The following is a 12,864-nucleotide window of genomic DNA, read 5'->3' as shown; positions in this document are numbered from 1 at the left end:
AAAATAGCTGTGCAGTGGCGCTCCCCATCCGACCTGACAGAACTTGTGTCACGGCTGGCTGAAGGACTGGACCAAGGTGCAGCATGGTAAGAGTACATTTGTTTTGTTAAAAATGACGCGGACAAAACAAAGAACAAAAAAACAAACCGTGAAGCTTTGGGCTATGTGCCCTGAACAAAGTCAAAGTTAACTTCCCACAAAACAGGTGGGGGAAAAGGGTACCTAAGTATGGTTCTCAATCAGAGACAACGACAGACAGCTGTCCCTGATTGAGAACCATACCAGGCCAAGACATAGAAATGCAAAACATAGAAAAAAGGACATAGAATGCCCACCCTAGTCACACCCTGGCCTAACCAAAATAGAGAATAAAAAGCCTCTATGGCCAGGGCGTGACAGCTTGAGAGGATCTGCAGAGAAGAATGGGAGAAACTCTCCAAACACAGGTTTGCCAAGCTTGTAGCGCCACACCCTAGAAGACTTGAGGCTGTAATCGCTGCCAAATGTGCTTCAACAAAGTACTGAGTGAAGGGTCTGAACATTTCTAAAAACTTGTTTTTGTTTTGTCATTACAGGGAATTGTGTGTAGATTGATGAGGAAAATAAACAATGTAATCAATTTTAGAATAAGGCTATAACATAACAAAATTATGAAAAAGTGAAGGGGTCTGAATACTTTTCAAATGCACTGTATATACGGTTATATCACTACCACCCCCAAGTTAAATGTAATTTACAAGGGTGTGCTGGGTACTAGAAGCCTATAGATTGAAGGAGAGGGGAGAGTCACACTTAACATGTAGTGGATACTTCTCAGATCCTGGTATGCTAATTAATCCCCAAAGTAGCTGACAATCCCAGTGACAAGGAATGCTGACACATTTCACAAGATTAGGGAGAAGAAACACACTTGCAACACTCCTGCTTCAAATTCTCAATGTCCCAACAGGGGCCACGCTCTTAGCTCAGTCACTCATTCCTGCAATGCAATGCTCATAAATATTTGTTCTACCAAAACTCACTCTGAACACTCTCTCATTATTCTCCCAGTACTTGCTTATCAAATACTCACTTTCCACCGATGTGCTCTACCCTACATTGTCCCCTAAGCCTGTTCTTTCTCCCAACTGTAACTCTGAATTCAGTCACAACACTCCAATATTTCACTTTCGTGCCATGGACCTGAATATTACCTCAGATGAATCAGCTTGGAGAATTATGAGAAACATTGAATATTTATTTTGTTTGCAGAAAGTTTGAGGAATTACCTCTATAGGGCAGCACCTACAGTACAGTAAACGGTGGGGATGTGCAACAGGGATCTTGCCTCTGAGCAAAACGTGGTTGAGTCAAATTTGTTTCCTTGCTATCACAACTTACTTTATCAACCTAATCACAATCGATCAAAGTACACTGTAGAAAATGAGATGTTGAATCTACTTGAAAAAATTAAGGCAATAATTTATACACAATATTACTAAGTATATGTAATTTCCTATGTTTTTGAGTAAAACACAATAAGTTATTCAAATGTAAATAATCAAAGTAAGTCCAGGGAAATAAGATTAGCTGTAAAAATAAGTGGGTTTTACTGATAATATAAACATACAGTATATGTGTTTTACTTCATCTCTCTGATTAGTTACTTTCTGTGATTGTATCTTAATCTTTAACATGGTTTAAAGTTAAATGTAACTAAATGTAATCGTAAATGTAATCTATGTAATCCCCAAAAGTTCTTATTTATCATGTAATGCTGCACACTCCAAGAAAGGTTAAAATCGCAGCCTTTCTGGTAAAAATAGTTATAAATTCCTGAGGTGTAGTCACTTTTGAGGATACCAACTCAGGTACAAAGTACAAATATTATAAAAAATATGAAATATTTTATATTATGTATTTCCTATTCAACAAAACTGTGACACTAAGGCTTGAAATTACTTATATTTTTTTCTAAATATAGTATAATAAAATTATAAAACGACTAACTATAATATTTCACCTTCCTTATAACTGTAAAATACACATTTGTATGTTTAGTGTTAGAGAAAATGAAGGTTTCTCTTGATCAGAACGCCTGCCCCCATCGCTGTGAACGTCTCACAGAGCTCTAGCTTGGCTTTCGGCACTTGTTAGGAACTCGCCTTTTATCTCAAATTAGTCTTATCCATCTATGACAAACAGAAAGTGTTTTTACATTTATTTTTAATCTATTTTTATTATTTTAGATGAATGGCTATAAATCTCTCTCTAAATGTGCTACCGTGATGAAATTCCTTGAGCGGAGGATGTGGGGGCCTCAAGTGGAGAAATGATTTACATATTTTATTTGTATTTTTTGTTTTATTATTAATACAAGGTAATAATTATGCCGCGCTCATGAGGCTCATTGATGATGCTATTGCCTCTTCTGCCTAATGGTAACTTTGCCAGTGACTGTCATTAAGACTGATGATTGTGGAAATAGGTGGTCCTATCATTGAACGTTCATTTGCCTGACGGTTTTGATATCCGTTCATCATGATCCATTACACCTCACGGCACAACAAGCTGCTTAATACTAATATATACAGTGCATTCGAAAAGTATGTAGACCCCTTGACTTTTTCTAAATGTTGTTACTTTACAGCCTTATTCTAAAATGGATTAAATAAAAAACAATTCCTCATCAACACACTATACCCCGAAATATCATAGCGAAAACAGGTTTTTAGAAATGTTTGCAAATGTATTAAACTTAGCTCAGGTGCATGATGTTGCCATTGATCATGCTTGAGATGTTTCTACAACTTGATTGGTGTAACGGTTTTCTTGTGGTGACGGAGAGGCGGACCAAAACGCAGCGTGGTTATTATTCATGGTACTTTAATGAAGAAAACTATACATGAATAAACTAACAAAACAATAAACGTGAGAGAAAAACTAACAGCCTATACTGGTGCACAAACAAACACAGAGACAGGAACAATCATCCACGAAACACTCAAAGAATATGGCTGCCTAAATATGGTTCCCAATCAGAGACAACGATAAACACCTGCCTCTGATTGAGAACCACTCCAGACAGCCATAGACTATGCTAGATACCCCCACTAAGCCACAAACCCAATACCTAACAAAAACCCCAAGACAAAACACACCACATACAAAACCCATGTCACACCCTGGCCTGACCAAATAAATAAATAAAACACAAAATACTAAGACCAGGGCGTGACAGATCCCCCCCCCCCCCCCCCAAGGTGCGGACTCCCGGCCGCACACCTAAACCCATAGGGGAGGGTCCGGGTGGGCGTCTGTCCACGGTGGCGGCTCAGGCGCGGGACGTGGACCCCACTCCAACAAAGTCTTAGTCCATTTTCCTCGCGTCCTTAGATAGGCGTCCCTCGCCGCCGACCTTGGCCTAGTAGTCCTCACCGAGGGCCCCACTGGACTGAGGGGCAGCTCGGGACTGAGGGGTAGCTCGGGACTGAGGTAGCTCGGGACTGAGGGGTAGCTCGGGACTGAGGGGTAGCTCAGCACCGAGAGGAAGCTCAGCACTGAGAGGAAGCTCAGCACTGAGAGGAAGCTCAGCACTGAGAGGAAGCTCAGCACTGAGAGGAAGCTCAGGCAGGTAGTTGGCTCTGGTAGATCCTGGCTGGCTGGCGGTTCCGGCAGATCCTGGCTGACTGGCGGATCTGGAAGAGTCTGGCTGACTAGCGGATCTGAAAGATCCTGGCTGACTGGCGGATCCTGGCTGACTGGCGGCCCTGGCGGATCCTGGCTGACTGGCGGCTCTGGAAGATCCCGGCTGACTGGCGGATCCTGGCAGACTGGCAGCTCTGGCTGCTCCATGCTGACTGGCAGCTCTGGCTGCTCCATGCTGACTGGCGGCTCTGGCTGCTCCATGCTGACTGGCGGCTCTGGCTGCTCCATGCTGACTGGCGGCTCTGGCTGCTCCATGCTGACTGGCGGATCTGGCTGCTCCATGCTGACTGGCGGATCTGGCTGCTCCATGCTGACTGGCGGCTCTGGCTGCTCCATGCTGACTGGCGGCTCTGGCTGCTCCATGCTGACTGGCGGCTCTGGCTGCTCCATGCAGACTGGCGGCTCTGGCTGCTCCATGCAGACTGGCAGCTTTGGCGGCTCCTTGCAGACTGGCAGCTCTGGCGGCATCCTGCAGACTGGCAGCTCTGGCGGCATCCTGCAGACTGGCAGCTCTGGCAGCTCCTTGCAGACTGGAAGCTCCTTGCAGACTGGCAGCTCCTTGCAGACTGGCAGCTCCTTGCAGACTGGCAGCGCTGAACAGGCGGGAGACTCCGGCAGCGCTGTAGAGGCGGAAGGCTTTGGCAGTGCTAAACAGGCGGGAGACTCCAGCAGCGCTGTAGAGGAGGAAGGCTCTGGCAGCGCTAGATAGGCGGGAGACTCCGGCAGCGCTGGAGAGGCGGAAGGCTCTGGAGCCGGCCCAAGGAAGCCGGCCCAAGGAGACGCACTGGAGACCAGATGCGTAGAGCCGGCTTCATAACACTTGGCTCGATGCTTACTCTAGCCCGGCCGATACGCGGAGCTGGTATGTACCACACCGGGCTATGCACCCGCACTGGAGACACCGTGCGCGCCACAGCATAACACGGTGCCTGCCCGGTCTCTCTAGCCCCCCGGTAAGCACAGGAAGTTTGCGCAGGTCTCCTACCTGGCGTAGCCATACTCCCTGTGAGCCCCCCCCAAGACATTTTTGGGTCTGACTCTCGGGCTTCCATCCTCGTCGCCGTGCTGCCTCCTCATACCAGCGCCTCTCCGCTTTCGCCGCCTCCAGTTGGGGCGGCGATATTCTCCAGCCTGTGCCCAGGGTCCTTTACCGTCCAACTCATCCTCCCATGTCCAGTCCTCCTTGCGCTGCTCCTGCTGCCGCTGCCTGTCACCACGCCGCTTGGTCCTGTTGTGGTGGGTGATTCTGTAACGGTTTTCTTGTGGTGACGAAGAGGCGGACCAAAACGCAGCGTGGTTATTATTCATGGTACTTTAATGAAGAAAACTATACATGAATAAACTAACAAAACAATAAACGTGAGAGAAAACCTAACAGCCTATACTGGTGCACAAACAAACACAGAGACAGGAACAATCACCCACGAAACACTCAAAGAATATGGCTGCCTAAATATGGTTCCCAATCAGAGACAACGATAAACACCTGCCTCTGATTGAGAACCACTCCAGACAGCCATAGACTATGCTAGATACCCCCACTAAGCCACAAACCCAATACCTAACAAAAACCCCAAGACAAAACACACCACATACAAAACCCATGTCACACCCTGGCCTGACCAAATAAATAAAGAAAACACAAAATACTAAGACTAGGGCGTGACAATTGGAGTCCACCTGTGGTAAATTCAATTGATTGGACATGATTTGGATAGGCACACACCTGTCTATATAAGGTCCCACAGTTGACAGTGCATGTCAGAGCAAAAACCAAGCCATTAGGTTGAAGGAATTGTCCGTAGAGCTCCGAGACAGGATTGTGTCCATGCACTGATCTGGGGAAGGGTACAAAAACATTTCTGCAGCATTGAAGGTCCCCAAGAACACAGCGGCCTCCATTATTCTTCAATGGAAGATGTTTGGAACCACCAAGACTTCCTAGAGATGGCCGCCTGGCCAAACTGAGCAATCGGGGGAGAAGGGTATTGGTCATGGAGGGGACCAAGAACCCGATGGTCATTCTGACAGAGCTCCAGAGTTCCTCTGTGGAGATAGGAGAACCTTCCAGAAGGACAACCATCTCTGTATCACTCCACCAATTAGGCCTTTATGGTAGAGTGGCCAGACAGAAGCCACTCCTCAGTAAAAGGCACATGACAGCCCGTGAGGAGTTTGCCAAAAGTCACCAAAAGGACTTTGGTGAAACAAGATTCTTTGGTCTGATGAAACCAAGATTTAACTCTTTGGCCTGAATGCCAATTGTCACGACTGGAGGAAACCTGGCACCATCCCTACGGTGAAGCATGGTGGTGGCAGCATCATGCTGTGGGGATGTTTTTCAGCGGGAGGGACTGCGAAACTAGTCAGGATCGAGGGAAAGATGAACGGAGCAAAGTACAGAGTGATCCTTAATGAAAACCTGCTCCAGAGCGCTCAGGACCTCAGACTGGGGGAAAGGTTCACTCTCCAACAGGACAACCACCCTAAGCACACAGCCAAGACAACGCAGGAGTAGTTTTGGGACAAGTCACTGAATGTCCTTAAGTGGCCCAGCCGGAGCCCGGACTTGAACACGATCTAACATCTCTGGAAAGACCTGAAAATAGCTATGCAGCGACCCATCTAACCAGAAATTATGTGTAATGGATCATCATGCCTTCATTTCTCAGAACAAGAATAGACTGATGAGTTTCAGAAGAAAGTTCTTGTCTTCTTGTTTCTGGCCATTTTGAGCCTGTAATCGAACCCACAAATGCTGATGCTCCAGATACTCAACTAGTCTAAAGAAGGCCAATGTTATTGCTTCTTTAATCAGGACAATAGTTTTCAGCTGTGTTAACATAATTGCAAAAGGGTTTTCTAATGATCAATTAGCCTTTTTAAATTATAAACTTGGATTAGCTAACACAACGTGCGATTGGAACACAGGAGTGAGGGTTGCTGATAATGGGGATCTGTACGCCTATGTAGATATTCCATAAATGAATCTGACATTTCCAGATACAATAGTCATTTACAACATTAACAGTGTCTACACTGTATTTCTGATCAATTTTATGCTATTTTAATGGACAAAAAAGTGCTTTTCTTTCATAAACATGGACATTTCTAAGTGACCCCAAACTTTTGAACGGTAGTGTATACTTGTCTTTCTTCAAACGTGTACACTGAGTGTAAAAATCATTACGAACACCTGCTCTTTCCATGACATAGACTGACCAGATGAATCCAGGTGAAAGCTGTGATCCCTTATTGATGTCACTTCAATCAGTGTAGATGAACGGGAGAAAACAGATAAAATAACTATTTTTAAGCCTTAAGACAACTGAGACATGGATTGTGTATGTGTGCCATTCAGAGGGTGAATGGGCAATATAGAACATTTAAGTGCCTTTGAACGGAATATGGTAGTAGGTGCCAGGCACACCGGTTTTTGTCAAGAACTGCAACGCTTCTGGGTTTTTCACGCTCAACAGTTTCTTGTATGTATCAAGAATGGTCCACCACCCAAAGGACATTGAACTGTGGGAAGCATTGGAGTCAACATGCCCCAGTATCCCTGTGGAACGCTTTAGACACCTTGTAGAGTCCATGCCCCGACAAATTAGGGCTGTTCTGAGGGCAAAAGGGGTAGGGGGAGTGCAACTCAATATTAGGAAAGTGTTCTTAATGTTTTGTACACTCAATGTATACAACATTGTGTGAAATAATCATAATGTCTACAAATGTTAAATTAACCACAATCCTCTAAAAACAGAGCCATGGTTGATAATGTATTCAAAGTGTGTTACACACAGGTGGTTCAAAGAAAAGTGTCAACAGTAATTATTTCCTGATATAGCCCGCGGATCAAATAAACAGTAAGTAAACCAAAAGAGGTCACAACCATTATAGGGCATGTGACGTCTCTGGTGCAAACTAGTGTCATCATTCATTTTTAATGTCATAACATTAGTCCTATTTTTATGTGCTGTCTGTATAGCTAAATCTGTCTATCGTTGCCAAGCCATGCATGTTACTTGGGTGTAACAGTCAACAAACATGGCGGGGAGGAGTACAAACAGATCTGAAGCACCAAACTATAAAGGACGGGCTCAAGATGAAGTTTACATTTCATGACAACATTCCAGTACCTGGGAAATCATGAGCCTCTGGAAGCACCCTCCAGAAAGTTTGTCACTTTATGAGTTCTTATACAATACTGTATTGCACTGGAAAATATCTTCCATGTACAGTTGTGAGTGTGTGTGTATGTGTGTGTGTGTGTTTCTGGGGTGGGTATTCTGTACCAATTCAGGTTTCATGGCAGTCCAATTGATGCCAGTGGTACGATGGGTAGCGTACCTGTCTGTGTGAAACAAAATAGGTCCTTTGTGCGTACAAATATGCCCTTGCTCTTGTGAATTATCTGCACAAGAGTGTTTCTGAGTCAAAACATATTCACCGCAGACAGGAAAACCTTGAGTCTGTTGAAACGAACGCCTACAGAAGACTACATCTGCAATTCTAATTATCCCAGACTGAGGACACTACAGAGGAGCCTCGTCTCCCTGTCAGAACTACAAACCCAGTCGCCAATAACAACCAAACACCCCAGCTTGCCTCAGAGGAAGATGAGTGGCACAACTACGTTCAGAGAACTGTGCTACGTAGCACACCATCCATATTCAGTGTACGAGAGAGGGAAATGCTCAAGTGTGCCGACTGTTATCAGTATTCCGATCTATCTGCCACTTCCTTGTGTTCAGCTCATATCCTTGGTCTGATGTGGCTGTAACTTTTATCAAAACAAAGCTTTATAAACTGCTTCCCTTGAATAAATGGCTGCAAAGAGTGGAACAACAAACTATATGAGAGCTAAATGAGAGAACAATATGCCCATTGCCCCTCAAGAGAGATAGTTCTCTTTTCCTCACTGCTCCTCTCTGATTCAGGGGAGAAAACACATGTCTTTGTGAGAGGTATTGACGTGGTGAAAGCAGTGAACCTTTTGTTCAAACAGCTAACACAGCTCAGACACCCATACATACCCCACAAGACATACTACCAGAGGTCTCTTCATAGTCCCCAAGTCCAGAACAGACTATGGGAAACACGCATTATTACATAGAACCATGACTACATGCAACTCTCTTCCACATCAAGAAACTCAAGTGAGCAGTAAAATCTGATTTTAAAAACAGATAAAACAACACCTCATGGCACCACACGAACTGTGAAGAGACATGCACACAAACACGCATACACACTCTATCACACTCACTCTACACACACACACACAATGTAATATTGTATTATTGTAGTATTGTACAGGTTCAATTGTAAATGTGTAATAATAGAGTAATAATGTAAACTGAACCAAAATATAAATGTGACATGTAAAGTGTTGGTCCCATGTTTCATGAGCTGAAATATAAGATCCCAGAAATGTTCCATCTTCACAAAAATCTTGTTTCTCTCAAAGGTTGTGCACAAATTTGTTTACATCCCTGTTAGTGAGCATTTCTCCCTTGCCAAGATAATACACCTGACAGGTGTGGCATATCAAGAATCTGAATAAACAGCATGATCATTACACAGGTGCACCTTGTGCTGGGGACAATAAATGGCCACTCTAAAATGTGCATTGTTTTGTCACACAACACAATGCCACAGATGTCTCAAGTTTTGAGGGAGCGTGCAATTGGCATGCTGACTGCAGAAATGTCCACTCGAGCTGCTTCCAGAACATTATATGTTAATTTCTCTACCATAAGCTGCCTCCGATGTTGTTTTATAGAATTTGCCAGTACATCCAACCAGCCTCACAACCACAGACCACGTGTAACCACGGCAGCCCAGAAACTCCACATCATGCTTCTTCACCTGCGGGATTGTCTGAGAACAGCCACCCATACACCTGATGAAACTGTTGGTTTGCACAAGCAAATAATTTATGCCAATACCAGAAACTGACTCAGAGAAACTTATCTGTGTGCTCGTTGTCCTCACCAGGGTCTTGACCTGACTGCAGTTCGGCGTCGTAGCAGACTTCATTGAGAAAATGCTCACCATCGATGGCCACTGGCATGCTGGAGAACTGTGCTCTTCATGGATTAATCCAGGTTTCAACTGTACTGGGCAGGTAGCAGACAGTGTGAACAAAGCGTCCAGCAACATACCACCCTGCATCCCAATTGCTGGCTTGCCTCTCTCAGTATTTATGCTGCAGTAGTAGTTTATGTGTCGGGGGGCTAGGGTCAGTTTGTTATATCTGGAGTACTTCTCCTGTCCTATTCGGTGTCCTGTGTGAATCTAGGTGTGCGTTCTCTAATTCTCTCCTTCTCTCTTTCTCTCTCTCGGAGGACCTGAGCCCTAGGACCATGCCCCAGGACTACCTGACATGATGACTCCTTGCTGTCCCCAGTCCACCTGGCTGTGCTGCTGCTCCAGTTTCAACTGTTCTGCCTTAATATTATTCGACCATGCTGGTCATTTATGAACATTTGAACATCTTGGCCATGTTCTGTTATAATCTTCACCCGGCACAGCCAGAAGAGGACTGGCCATCCCACATATGATCTCTCTAATTCTCTCTTTCTTTCTCTCTCTCGGAGGACCATGCCCCAGGAATACCTGACATGATGACTCCTTGCTGTCCCCAGTCCACCTGACTGTGCTGCTTCTCCAGTTTCAACTGTTCTGCCTTATTATTATTCGACCATGCTGGTCATTTATGAACATTTGAACATCTTGACCATGTTTTGTTATAATCTCCACCCGGCACAGCCAGAAGAGGACTGGCCACCCCACATAGCCTGGTTCCTCTCTAGGTTTCTTCCTAGGTTTTGGCCTTTCTAGGGAGTTTTTCCTAGCCACCGTGCTTCTACACCTGCATTGCTTGCTGTTTGGGGTTTTAGGCTGGGTTTCTGTACAGCACTTTGAGATATCAGCTGATGTACGAAGGGCTATATAAATACATTTGATTTGATTTGATTTGATTTTGAAGCTAAGCAGGGCTGGTCCTGGTCAGTACCTGGTTGGGAGACCAGATGCTGCTGGAAGTGGTGTTGGAAGGCCAGTTGGAAGCACTATTTTCTCTAGTTTAAATAAAATATACCAATTCAGTAAATGGAGACATTGCCCTGTGTAGAGTGCTGTCTTTTGGATGGGATGTTAAATAGGTGTTCGGACTCTCTGTAATCACTAAAGATCCCTTGGCAGTTATTGTAAGAGTAGGGGTGTTAACCATGGTGTGTCCCGGCTAAATTCCCATTCTGAAACTCATACCATGATGGCCAACTAATCATCCCCAACTTACAATTGCCTCAATCATTTCCACTTTAACTATATGGTTATGGTATGGGCAGGCATAAGCTAAGAACACAATTGCATTTTATCGATGGCAATTTGAATGCACAGAAATACTGTGATGAGATCCTGAAGCCCATTGTTGTGCCATTCATCCGCCGCCATCACCCCGTGTTGCAAGGAACTGTACACAATTCCTAGAAACTGAAAATGTCCCTGTTCATCCATGGCCCGCATACTCACCAGACATGTCACCCATTGAGCATGTTTGGGATGCTCTTGATCGAAGTATGCGACAGCGTGTTCCAGCTCCCGCAAATATCCAGCAACTTCGCACAGCCATTGAAGAGTAGTGAGACAATATTCCACAGGCCACAATCAACAGCCTGATCAACGCTATGCGAAGGAGGTGTGTCACACTGCATGAGGCAAATAAATGGTGGTCACATCAGATACTGCCTGATTTTCTGATCCACAGACCTCATTTTTTAAGGTATCTTTTATTTATTTAAATAGGCAAGTCAGTTAAGAACAAATTCTTATTTACAACAACGGCCTACCCCAGCGACATCAGGCCAATTGTGCACCGCCTTACAGGTCTCCCAATCACGGCCGGTTGTGATACAGCCTGGAATCAAACCAGGATCTGTAGTGCTGCCTTTAGCGCTGAGATATAGTGCCTTAGACCACTCAGGAGCCCAAGTGACTGTGACCAACATATGCATATATATATTCCCAGTATTGTCATGCCCTGACCATAGAGAGCCCTCTGGGTTCTCTATGGTGTAATAGGTCAGGGCTTGACTAGGGGGGGTTCTAGGTATTATATTTATATGTTGGTGTGTGTGTATGGTTCCCAATTGGAGGCAGCTGATAATCGTTACCTCTAATTGGGGATCGTACTTAGTGTGTCCTTTTCCCCCACCTGCGATGGGGGATATTGTTGTGTATGAGTGCCTATGTGCGCTACGTATTTCACGATCGTTATATCTTTGTTGTTTTTGGATGTTTCGCTATCATTAAAATGTGGAACTCTACTCACGCTGCGCCCTGGTCCAATTATTCATACCACGGTCGTGACAAGTATTGTGAAATCCATAGATTAGGGCCTGATGAATTTATTTAAATTGACTGATTTCCTTATAACTGTAACTCAGTAAAATCTTCGAAATTATTGCATCTTGCGTTTATGTTTTTGTTCAGTGTAATGTCCTGTAAGATGTATTGGTTTATTTATCATGTAGGCTACAGTTTTGTTGTGATGTAATTGTTTTATTTCTGTTTGTACCCCAGCAAGAATAGCTGCTGCCATGGTGTTACCACAGGTTGCCATGGTAACACCTCACACACTCTCTCATATCCCTGCGCGGGCAGCGGTAACGCCTCTTTACTGGAAACTGGGCTCCTCTTCCCTCCATTAGCAGCTCCAACAGACAGACAGACAGAATAGACAGACAGTAGGTCCAGCCTGGAGACCTCTTCAGTAGCATAGCTCATGTATAATTCAGAAGGATTTGCTCATGTTTAAGGTCAGGGGAGATGTGTGTATTAAGTTATGGGTTTCGTGAGCACTCGTCTGCATGAAGGGCTACGGCCACACAATATCTCACCTTATCTGCAAGCTTTCAAAAGTGCACTCATCCACATAGAAGAAATTCATACGCTAACCTCACCTCATCAGGACAGCTCAGTGGGTAACCGACTCCCTCATCTATAAGTCACATCCATACATTTCACCTCTTCCGCAATTTTCATTAATTGCATATGTTTCATCCATGTTTCTCAACAAAGCAGTTCATATCATCCACATACTTCATTCATTCATCCCATCCCATCCAGATCATCTCAACCTCAATGTACTTTTCATACACACACACCTCATCC

General features: G+C 44.6%; 1 protein-coding gene across 1 annotated transcript in view; it reads right to left on the bottom strand.

The window, feature by feature from the left end:
• The window catches only part of LOC139374242 (leucine-rich repeat and immunoglobulin-like domain-containing nogo receptor-interacting protein 2), a 41,617-nt gene that overhangs the window by 28,043 nt on the left and 710 nt on the right, over positions 1-12,864 (bottom strand). The window lies entirely within an intron of this gene.

Source organism: Oncorhynchus clarkii, chromosome 19 (assembly GCF_045791955.1).
Source record: "Oncorhynchus clarkii lewisi isolate Uvic-CL-2024 chromosome 19, UVic_Ocla_1.0, whole genome shotgun sequence".
In the NCBI taxonomy this organism is placed as follows: Eukaryota; Metazoa; Chordata; class Actinopteri; order Salmoniformes; family Salmonidae; genus Oncorhynchus; species Oncorhynchus clarkii.
The sequence above is the reverse complement of the archived record's forward strand: the minus strand, read 5'-3'. Positions and strand labels throughout refer to the sequence as shown.